Source organism: Rhineura floridana, chromosome 4 (genome assembly GCF_030035675.1).
Source record: "Rhineura floridana isolate rRhiFlo1 chromosome 4, rRhiFlo1.hap2, whole genome shotgun sequence".
NCBI lineage: Eukaryota > Metazoa > Chordata > Lepidosauria > Squamata > Rhineuridae > Rhineura > Rhineura floridana.
In genome coordinates, this window is record NC_084483.1 from 58,981,111 (window position 1) to 58,990,754 (window position 9,644).

The 9,644-nt window shown below is 42.2% G+C and overlaps 1 pseudogene; it reads right to left on the bottom strand.

Moving 5' to 3' along the window:
- Positions 1-6,053: 6,053 nt before the first annotated feature.
- LOC133384140 (bifunctional methylenetetrahydrofolate dehydrogenase/cyclohydrolase, mitochondrial-like) lies at positions 6,054-7,049 on the bottom strand (annotated as a pseudogene).
- Between the last annotated feature and the right edge of the window lie 2,595 nt (positions 7,050-9,644).

The following is a 9,644-nucleotide window of genomic DNA, read 5'->3' on the forward strand; positions in this document are numbered from 1 at the left end:
AATATCAAGAAGCAACAGAAAAGCATCAGGTGGGCTGTCATTCAAAAACACACTTATATTATATAGTTTGGGGGTCTTATTAGATCCGCTCCTGTCTCTGGAGGCTCAGGTAGCCTCAGTGGCACGGAATGCGTTCTACCAGCTTCGGCTGGTAGCCCAACTACGACCCTATCTGGACAGGAAGAACCTTGCCTCAGTTATCCATGCTCTGGTAACCTCTAGATTGGACTACTGTAATGCACTCTACGTAGGGTTACCTTTGAAGACGGTTCGGAAACTTCAGCTGGTGCAGAATGCTGCGGCCAGAGTTCTTACTCGGACTAAAAGATCTGATCATATAACACCTGTCCTGGCCCAACTGCACTGGCTACCAATACGTTTCCGGGCCAGATTCAAAGTGTTGGTTCTTACCTATAAAGCCCTTAACAGCACCGGACCGCAATACCTGATGGAACGCCTCTCCCACTATGAATCTACCCGTTCGCTGCGCTCGACATCGAAGGCCCTTCTCCGGGTCCCAACTCACAAGGAGGCCCGGAGAGCAATAACAAGATCTTGGGCCTTCTCAGTGGTTGCCTCCGAATTATGGAATGCCCTCCCTGACGAGATACGCCTGGCACCTTCTTTGATATCTTTTCGGCGCCAGGTAAAGACCTACCTCTTTGCCCAGGCATTTTAATTTTAATTTTAGTTTTAATTCTAATTCTATAGTTAATTAATTGTAATCTCTATTAATTTTGTCTTAATCTGTTTTTAATGTGTTTTTATACCTATATGTTGTAATCCACATTCGCTGGTTTTTAAATGTGGTTTTATTCTGTTGTACACCGCCCTGAGAGCCTGTTGCTAAAGGGCGGTTTAAAAGTGCAATAAATAAATAAAAATAAAATAAAATAATTACTCCCTTTTCTTTTAAAATATAATTCCTGATTTATTGTAGAGCAGTAAAAAGGTTACAAGCTATTTTCATTGCTATTTGGGATTTTTCAGTTGGATATCAAAAGGAGAATGGAACTGGTAACAATCTTATACAGCAATAGAATACGAACAGGAGAGTCATTTGAAACCAGATATTCAAGTCAGTATAAACGCTACTGTTGTCTCATGCTGGCTTCATTTTACACAGCACTTGCAGATTACAGATGATGTACACAACTTGAATGGGCTAATGCTAGCATTTCTGTGATATATTATGTATCTCACTTTATCTATTGCTCTTGCATGATCAACCACTGTGGTCCCTCTGTAGACTCTTTATTAATATAGTCACTAATAATAGCAAGAATAATAACAGCATTTATATGTTACCCAATAGCAAAGCTCTCTGGGCTGCTTTAAAAGCAATGAAATATTAAAATACAAATCAAAACCATGCATTAAAACATAAAATATAGCATAAAAACTCAGCAACAAAGGATAGCATCAGTACAGCAAAACCCTCAATACGGCAAGATTCACAACAGCATAAAAAACATTTAAACTGATCTTTAAAACTTCAGAAAGTATAAAAAACACATTAGTTTAAAAATCTAAAAAAAGATTTTAAAAAAATCTTGGGAAAATAAGAAGGAATTCACCTGGTGCCCAAAAGTCCGTGAAATAGGCACCTCTCTGCACAGAGAGAGCCTCTCTGGGCATTCCACCACCAGTGTGTCACCACTGAAAAGGCTCTCTCCCCAGTAGCCACTCACTGAACCTCATTTGGTATAGGCATTTACAGAAAGGCTACGATTTTGAGGTCAAGGTAGGTACATGTGTGAGGAGACAATTCTTCAAGTAACCTGGCCTCAGGCTGTTTAGAATCTTAACATTAGCAGAAATGGAAATGGAGGAGAAGCCTGGTGGATGATAGACTAGTGTCTTTCCCCAGCAGGGATGTGAAAATATGCCAATTTCAATTTCTCACGGTTTCTCATTGTCCCCCATTTTTAAGTTCAGTTCTCCACATTTCTGCATTAGTTTGCAATTTTAAAAAGTCCTCATGAAAAATCCATTAGAGAATTTCTCCTAATTTACATATGTTGGTAGAGAATTTTGCCCAATATACACATTTTTGCAAAACAGTGTCCTCTAATATAATGCACTTTTGTATGTTATTTTCACTTATATATGCATTTTTATGCATACTTTACCCCAGTGTATGCACTTGTTTTAGCACATTACTTCGCTGGAGAATTGCACAGCAAAATTCAGAGAAGTGTGAATTTCAAAGGATGGCTGTTTTTTCTCATATTGTTTCAGAAAGTGTGAATTACGTAGGTCCACCTTTAAATGTGAACTGAATCAAATTTCTTCCCTATTCCTAATTCCCAGTTCATTCATTTATTATTTATTTATGTAATAAATTTACATCTTTCCTTTCCTCCAAAGGAGCACAGAATAACATATCACTACTAAAACAATACAATTAAAATGTCTAATGTGACGCCCTTCCCTGGCTCTCCCTGTCAGGTTCCTACCTGCTCGTGGTTACTGCCTGTCTCTAGGCACCACCAGGGACTCCACCAGTCCGGACTGTCCTTTTATATGGTTTCTCTCCCCGCTCTAGCACAGATCTCAACAGATCCCCCTGCTAGGCAGCCACCAGTAACGTCCCAATACTAGTATTCCCAGAGACTCTGAATACTGGTATTGTTATTCTCTTCACCACTGCCACCATTTGTTACAGTTCCCCTTCAGCCTTGGTCATTACCTTACCCTCCCTTCTGGTCTGTGAAACCCCAGCCAAGGTTCAGGCCTTTGGTAAACCAAATTAAGTATTTATTAAAGATAACAAAGCTAACAAGATTAACAAGATTTCTTCTTAAGGCACATAAGCATATGGTTTTACTCAGTGCTAATCCGAACTCCACCTCCCTCCTGGCAAACAACTCTCTAAACCCCACCAAGCAACCCACTCAGTTCTCTTCTCCCCCCCAGATTCCACTCTCACTCTTCCTTTTATACGTTCAGCCATTTTAAACACTCAGCCAATCATCTCGCATTCTACTGCCCATTCACTCCCCCTCTTTCACTCCACTTACCATGTATCTTCTAAACAACAACACTTACCATATATACATTAATATAGGAACATCACATTTCCCCCCCCTTAAACAACAGCAGAGTATTATTCCTGTTCCAGGATTTATACGTCGCGTTAACAAATAAAAGTCTCTATGGGGAAAATGTCTTTCTTTGTCTCTCCGTCTGGTCACGTCACTGCAGTCCCAGCCACTTGCCTGGAAAGTCCATCGGCCAGTACATTGTCCTTGCCTTTGATGAACTGGAAGTCCACTTGATAGTCCTGTAGGGCCCAGGACCACCTCTGCAGCATAGTGTTATGGTTTTTCATAGTCTGCAACCATAACAAGGCCCGATGATCCGTAGTCACTGTGAATCTTCGTCCCCACACGTATGGGCGCAACTTGTTCAGTCCCCACACGACCGCTAGGCACTCCTTCTGGACCGACGAATAGTTTTTCTCCCTCGGCGTCAGCTTGTGACTCAGGTACGGCACTGGATGTCTGGTGCCTTCTCTCTCCTGCAGCAAGACGACTCCCAGCGCGAGGTCTGACGCATCTGTAGCCACAATGAATGGTTGCTCATAGTCTGGTGCTATTAATATGGGTCCTTGGCACAAGGCTTGCTTCAGCAGATCAAAAGCCTTCTGACATTCATCCGTCCATACCACACGCTCAGAACACTTCTTCTTGGTCAATTCATGCAAGGGGGTTGCTATTTCCCCAAAATTTCTCACAAACTTCCTATAAAAACCAGCCACACCCAGAAATGCCCTTACTTGTTTTTTGGTTAAGGGGATCGGCCACGCTTGTATTGCCTCCACCTTGCTCCATAAGGGGGTGATTTTCCCACTCCCCACCTTATGTCCTAAATAGATTACTTCCTTTAGTCCAAACTGGCATTTCTTAGCTTTTATTGTGAGGCCTGCTTTTCTTAAGGCCTCCAATACTGTTGTCAGGTGTTGGACATGCTCAGGCACCGACTTGCTAAAAATGGCCACGTCATCGATATAGGCCACTGCAAAATCTGACATGCCTCGCAACACAGTATTGATTAGCCTCTGAAATGAACTTGGTGAGTTCCTTAGTCCCATGGGTAAGGTCACAAACTCATATAACCCATCTGGTGTACTGAAGGCAGTTTTGGCTCTGGATTGCTTGTCTAGTTCCATTTGCCAAAATCCTTTACAGAGGTCTAACGTAGAGATAATGGTTGCTGCCCCCAATAACTCTAACATTGCGTCTACCCTAGGCATAGGATACGTATCTGGGACAGTAATTTTATTGATTAGCCGATAATCAATGCAAAACCTTGTTGTTCCATCTTTTTCCGGAACCAGGACAATACTTGAGGCCCAGGGACTGATGGATTCCCTGATCACTCCTAATTCCAGCATATCTTCCACCTCCCTTTTGATCTCATTCAAAACTTTCCCATTCACACGGTACGGAACAGATCTGATTGGGGCATGATCTCCAGTATCAATGGAATGTATAACTATACTGGTTCGGCCAGGTTTGTTGCTAAAGAGATTCCTATAGGTTTTCAAAACTCTCAGAATCTCTTCTTTTACTTCCTCCTTCACCTCCTCTGACCATTCCACTTGATCTACCCCTCCTTTGTCTTTGCTTTCCTGTACCAAATCTGGAAGTTCAGGCCCACTTCCCTCAGGGAATAAGGTAACTTGCAACACCTGTGCATCCCTGGTATGGTAAGGCTTTAACATATTTACATGAACCACTTTGTTTTTGTTTAATTGGTCTGTGGTAATTACATACGTCACTGTGTCAAGCCTTTCTCTGATGGTATATGGTCCTTCCCAGTTAGCCTGTAATTTGTCATGTTTCCTGGGTATGAACGCCATAACCATATCTCCCACATCATACACACGTTCTCTGGCTGTTCTGTCATACCAGTAACGTTGCTTCTCCTGTGCTTGACTCAAATTCTTTTCCACCACCTCCATCACTGATGTTAATTTATTGCAGAATTCCAATACAAAATCTACTACAGATGTTTTGTACTCTCCCAGGGTTCCTTCCCATGAATTTTTTAATAGTTCCAAAGGTCCCCTCACTTTTCTAGTGAACATGAGTTCAAAGGGTGAGAAGCATGTTGACTCCTGAGGGACTTCTCTGTATGCACATCTAAAAACCATAAAAAGCAACCTTTAAAATAAGGTTTTAAAACAGTTTAAAATAAGCTCCTTAAAACAGTTTAAAACTTCTTAAAACAATCACCTACTCTCAAAACTAATAATTTCATGGTGGCCAGGGACACATCTTTCAGACATCAAATGCCTGGGTAATGTTTAAAAATGTCTCTTAAAAGTTATTAATGAGACTGACACATGTCACTAGAGTGGGCGTTCCACAAATGGAGAACCGCCATCAAGAAAGCCGTTTTATGGGTCAACCCCAAGTGGGCAACCTCCAGTGGCAGGACCACCAACAAGACCTCCCCTGCTCATCTTAGGGCCCAAGATGGTCGATATCGTTAACAATCTTGTCGCCCTTTTCTGGACTAACTGAAGTTTCTGGACCATTTTCAAAGGCAATACCACATGTAATGCATTGCAGCAATCTGAGCAAGCAGTAGCAGTCAGCAGGGCAGTGCAGGCAGAGTGGTGTTGTTCACCTGGCTACCCAACACTGAGCACTGCTGCCAGTTACCAAGAGTGAAAGGGACAAGGTAGGAACCACTGATAGATCTAAAAATAATTCTTTCTTATTTCAACCTTATTCAGAATCAGATCAGAATCACCATGTATTGAGTTGGGCACTCTTACCTGGAACATAATTGCGTTAAAAAATATTCTGGAATTAGACTCACCAATAACTTTCATCCAATAAATAAATATTGCACTATTCTTAGGCTGTTTGGGAAGAGATTTCTAATGTTGTTATTTTATTTATTTATTATTTGATTTATACCCCGCCCTTCCAACCAGTAGGAGTCCAGGGCGGCATCCCAGTAGAAGCCCAGGGTGCCCTTTCTCCCAGTAAGAGCCCAGGGTGGCTACTTGCCGCTAGAATTCCAACATTAAGCCTTTAGTGGTTCAAGCTGCTGAGGCCTCCACAGTTTCTTTCAGCAATTATGCCATTTTTCCAAGCATGGCGATGGTCATGTGGCCACCCCCACCAGGGACTAGAGTGATGTAGCTAGTTTTGGTTTGGCAATAATAGGTCCTGGACTCTGTTTATAACAGCATCAATAACTGCAGCTCCCTCTTTGATCGTATTAGCTGAAATCAGATTAGGGATGCCTGCAACTGAAACCACAATGTCAGCAAGAATTGTCTGCTGTTCAAGCTGTTCTTTTGGAATGTAGTGATGAGAGATTGTTACTGTTGCATCCCCTCCATGATGTTCATGCCTTCCATCCATATGAAGAAGCACTGCAACGGGCATCCCAACATTCTTCCATTGACCAGTTACAACAACATTCTTCCCCAGGGTTGGAATTCAAGTTCTTTTAATGATTTCCCACACATACCAAAGCATTGTTGGCAGCATGGAATATTGATCACAGCACAACATGGAAGCTGCACATCTTTTTCAGGATTCACAGCATTGCAGAGCTTCCGCTCAATCAATATGCTCAGGTAAAGGGAGCTGAACTAGGAGGCCCTCTACGTTTGTCATTATTTAGCTTGCTGATTAAATCAAGGAACTCCTCTTAACTGATGGGAGGTTGGCTTCAGAATTGTTTTGCTCCTGATTCCTACATCACAGCTACTTTGGTTTTGTGCAGTACAGGAGTAGCTTGCAGGATTTGCACCAACTAGAATGACACTGAGACGGGAGTCTTTTATTTCCATATGCAATCCACTGCTCCACTTCATAATGGGCTTCTTGTCTAATCTGCCAAGCCAGCTTTCTCCCAAAAAAAACAGCAGCTTTATTCCTGGATGCAACGAGATGGAGCGGGCAAGTACCCCTTGGGAGATTAAGGTAGTGGCAGCAGCAGCAACTGCCATGGCCTGCCAAAGCAGCCTGGGCCAAGAGCTGGAGCAGCGAGAGCAGGGAGATGGTAGTGGTTACCATGACAAAAGCAAAAAACAAACACCCCACACCCAGGACTTGGGAGTAATTTGTTACAAGTAACAAATTACTTGTAATTCATTAATTTTTTGAGGAACAAGTGGATAATTCCTTTACATTTTGATTGTAATAGAACTAGGAGTAATTTTATTACTTTTGTGAAGTAATTGTAATGTTTCCATCATTACCTTTAGGCATTACTTGGGAGGGGGGCAGGGGAAGTCTTCTGCTCCTCTGATTTGTGGATGAAAATCATGTGCCTCAAACTGGGCTTCTGTGCAGCATCGCTCTTCCCTCATGCTCCGTGGGTGGTTAGGAGGCGACGAGGGAGGAGGTGCAGAGTGAGAGGGGTGGAGTGGAAAAAACAATTGTTTCAAAAAATGGATGGTGGTGGTGAAGAATGGAGTGGAGGGGAAAAGGAGCTGGAGGGCAACAACATGGATAAAGGAGGAGAAGGAGGCAGCAGCAGCAGAATGGAGATAAAGAACTGTGGAGGTGAAAGATGACAGTGTGTGTGTGTGTGTGTGTGTGAATACTGTGTTTGCACTTGTTACACAAAGTGGCCTCCACCACCCTCTCTGGCTATTGTGCTGCATTTGCAGTATTTTAACTTTTTTGCATCTCAGGGGAAGATGTTTGCTTGGGTGAGTGTCCCGTAGTTGGTGGCAGGGCAGGGTCCAGGAGGTGGTTAAGTGAGAGAGATTATGCTTGCTGGCTGAGGGGGCGTTGCACTTGGTTTGACATGCTAAGATCAGAGTAGTGGCCTCTGCCTCCCTCCCCACCTCCCTTACCAGCGGAGAGACCACTATTGCTATCTTATAGATAAAAAGAATTTTTCTACTACCTCTATATGTGTGTGTTTATTTTTACAGTTGTTTTAGGCTACTTAGATGTGCAGCAGCCAAGGCCAGCACCTTGTAGGCATTTTTTTTTAAAGTAACTGAAATGTAATTGTAGTGATTACTTTTGAGAAAAAGTAATCAGTTACTTTCAGAGCAATTATAATTGTAACTGTAAATACTACTTTTGGGGCCATGTAATTGTAACTGTAATTTATTACTTTTTAAAAGAAATCTTCCAAGCTCTGCCCACACCCCTCATGTTAGAAAGAATAATGCATTCTATCCCTGGCACCATACAAAGACCACCCTTGACGACTTGAATTCCCATTTTGACCATTGGAATTCTAAAATTTAAGTAGAAGCAATTCTGTGAAGACTGGAAGCATATATCTTTTAGAAAGACAAAGATGAAACATTTGAAAAGCAAATTGCCAATGTTTCGAGGAGGCATGATGTAGTAGTAATGGGGGAGTTCAATTACCCAGTATCTGTTGAGAGACAAATTCTGCCAAACACAACTCCTCCAAGAAATTCCTGACTTGTGTTGGAGATAACTTACTCCCACAGGAAATGGAGGAAGCAACTAGAGGATCGACTATCCTTGATTTGATTCTAACCATTAGAGATGACTTGGTGGATGAAGTGACAGTTACGGGAACTCTGGGAGAAAGTGACCACGCTATACTAGAGTTCTTGATTTTAAAGGAAGCAAAAGCTGAGGGTAGCCATATGCGTACCCCGGACTTCAGGAAAGCCAACTTTAATAAACTCAGAACAATGGTAAGTCAGGTTCTGTGGAACGCAACCCTAATCAGAAAAGGAGTCCAAGATGGGTGAGAGTTTCTAAAAGAGGAGATTCTAAAGGCACAATGGCAAACAATTCCGTCAAGGAAAAAAGGGGGAAGACAGCAGAAGAAGTCATTGTGGCTTCACAGAAAGCTTAGAGGAAACTTGAAAACAAAAAAGGGCACATACAAAAAGTGGAAGGAAGGCCAGACCACAAAGGAAGAGTACAGAAAGGTAGCATGGAATTGCAGGGATGGTGTCAGGAAAGCTAAATCTGAGAATGAGCTGAGATCAGCGAGAGATGGCAAAAGCAACAAAAAAGCTTTCTTCAGGTACATCCATAGTAAAAAATAGAGAAAATAAATGGTACGGCTACTCAATGAGGATGGCAAAATGATAACAGATGACAAAGAAAACACAGAAGTGCTCAGTTCCTACTTTGGCTCAGTCTTCTCCCAAAACAAGGCCTATGATCCTCCTGGGAAACATGAAGTTGAAGGGACAGGATTGCAACTTGAAATTGAAAGACAAATGGGCAAGGAATACCAAATCACTTTCAACGAGTTCAAATCTGCAGGGCCCAATGAACTGCTTCCTAGAATATTGAAGGAACTGGCTAAAGAACTCTCAGAACCACTTTCTATTATCTTTGCAAACTCGTGGAGGATGGGTGAAGTGCCAGATGATTGGAGGAGGGCTAATATTGTCCAAATCTTCAAAAAGGGCAAAAAGGAAGAACCTGGGAACTACAGACCAGTCACCCTGACATCAGTTCCTGGGGAAATTATGGAGCAGATTATAAATCAGTCAATCTGTATTGTAAGCACCTTGAAAACAATGCAGCGATTACTAAAAGCCAACATGGATTTATCAAGAACAAATCCTGTCAGACTAATCTTATGTTGTTTTTTGATCGGGTAGCCTCCCTAGTAGACTGTGGGAATGCTGTGGACATAATATAGCTCACCTT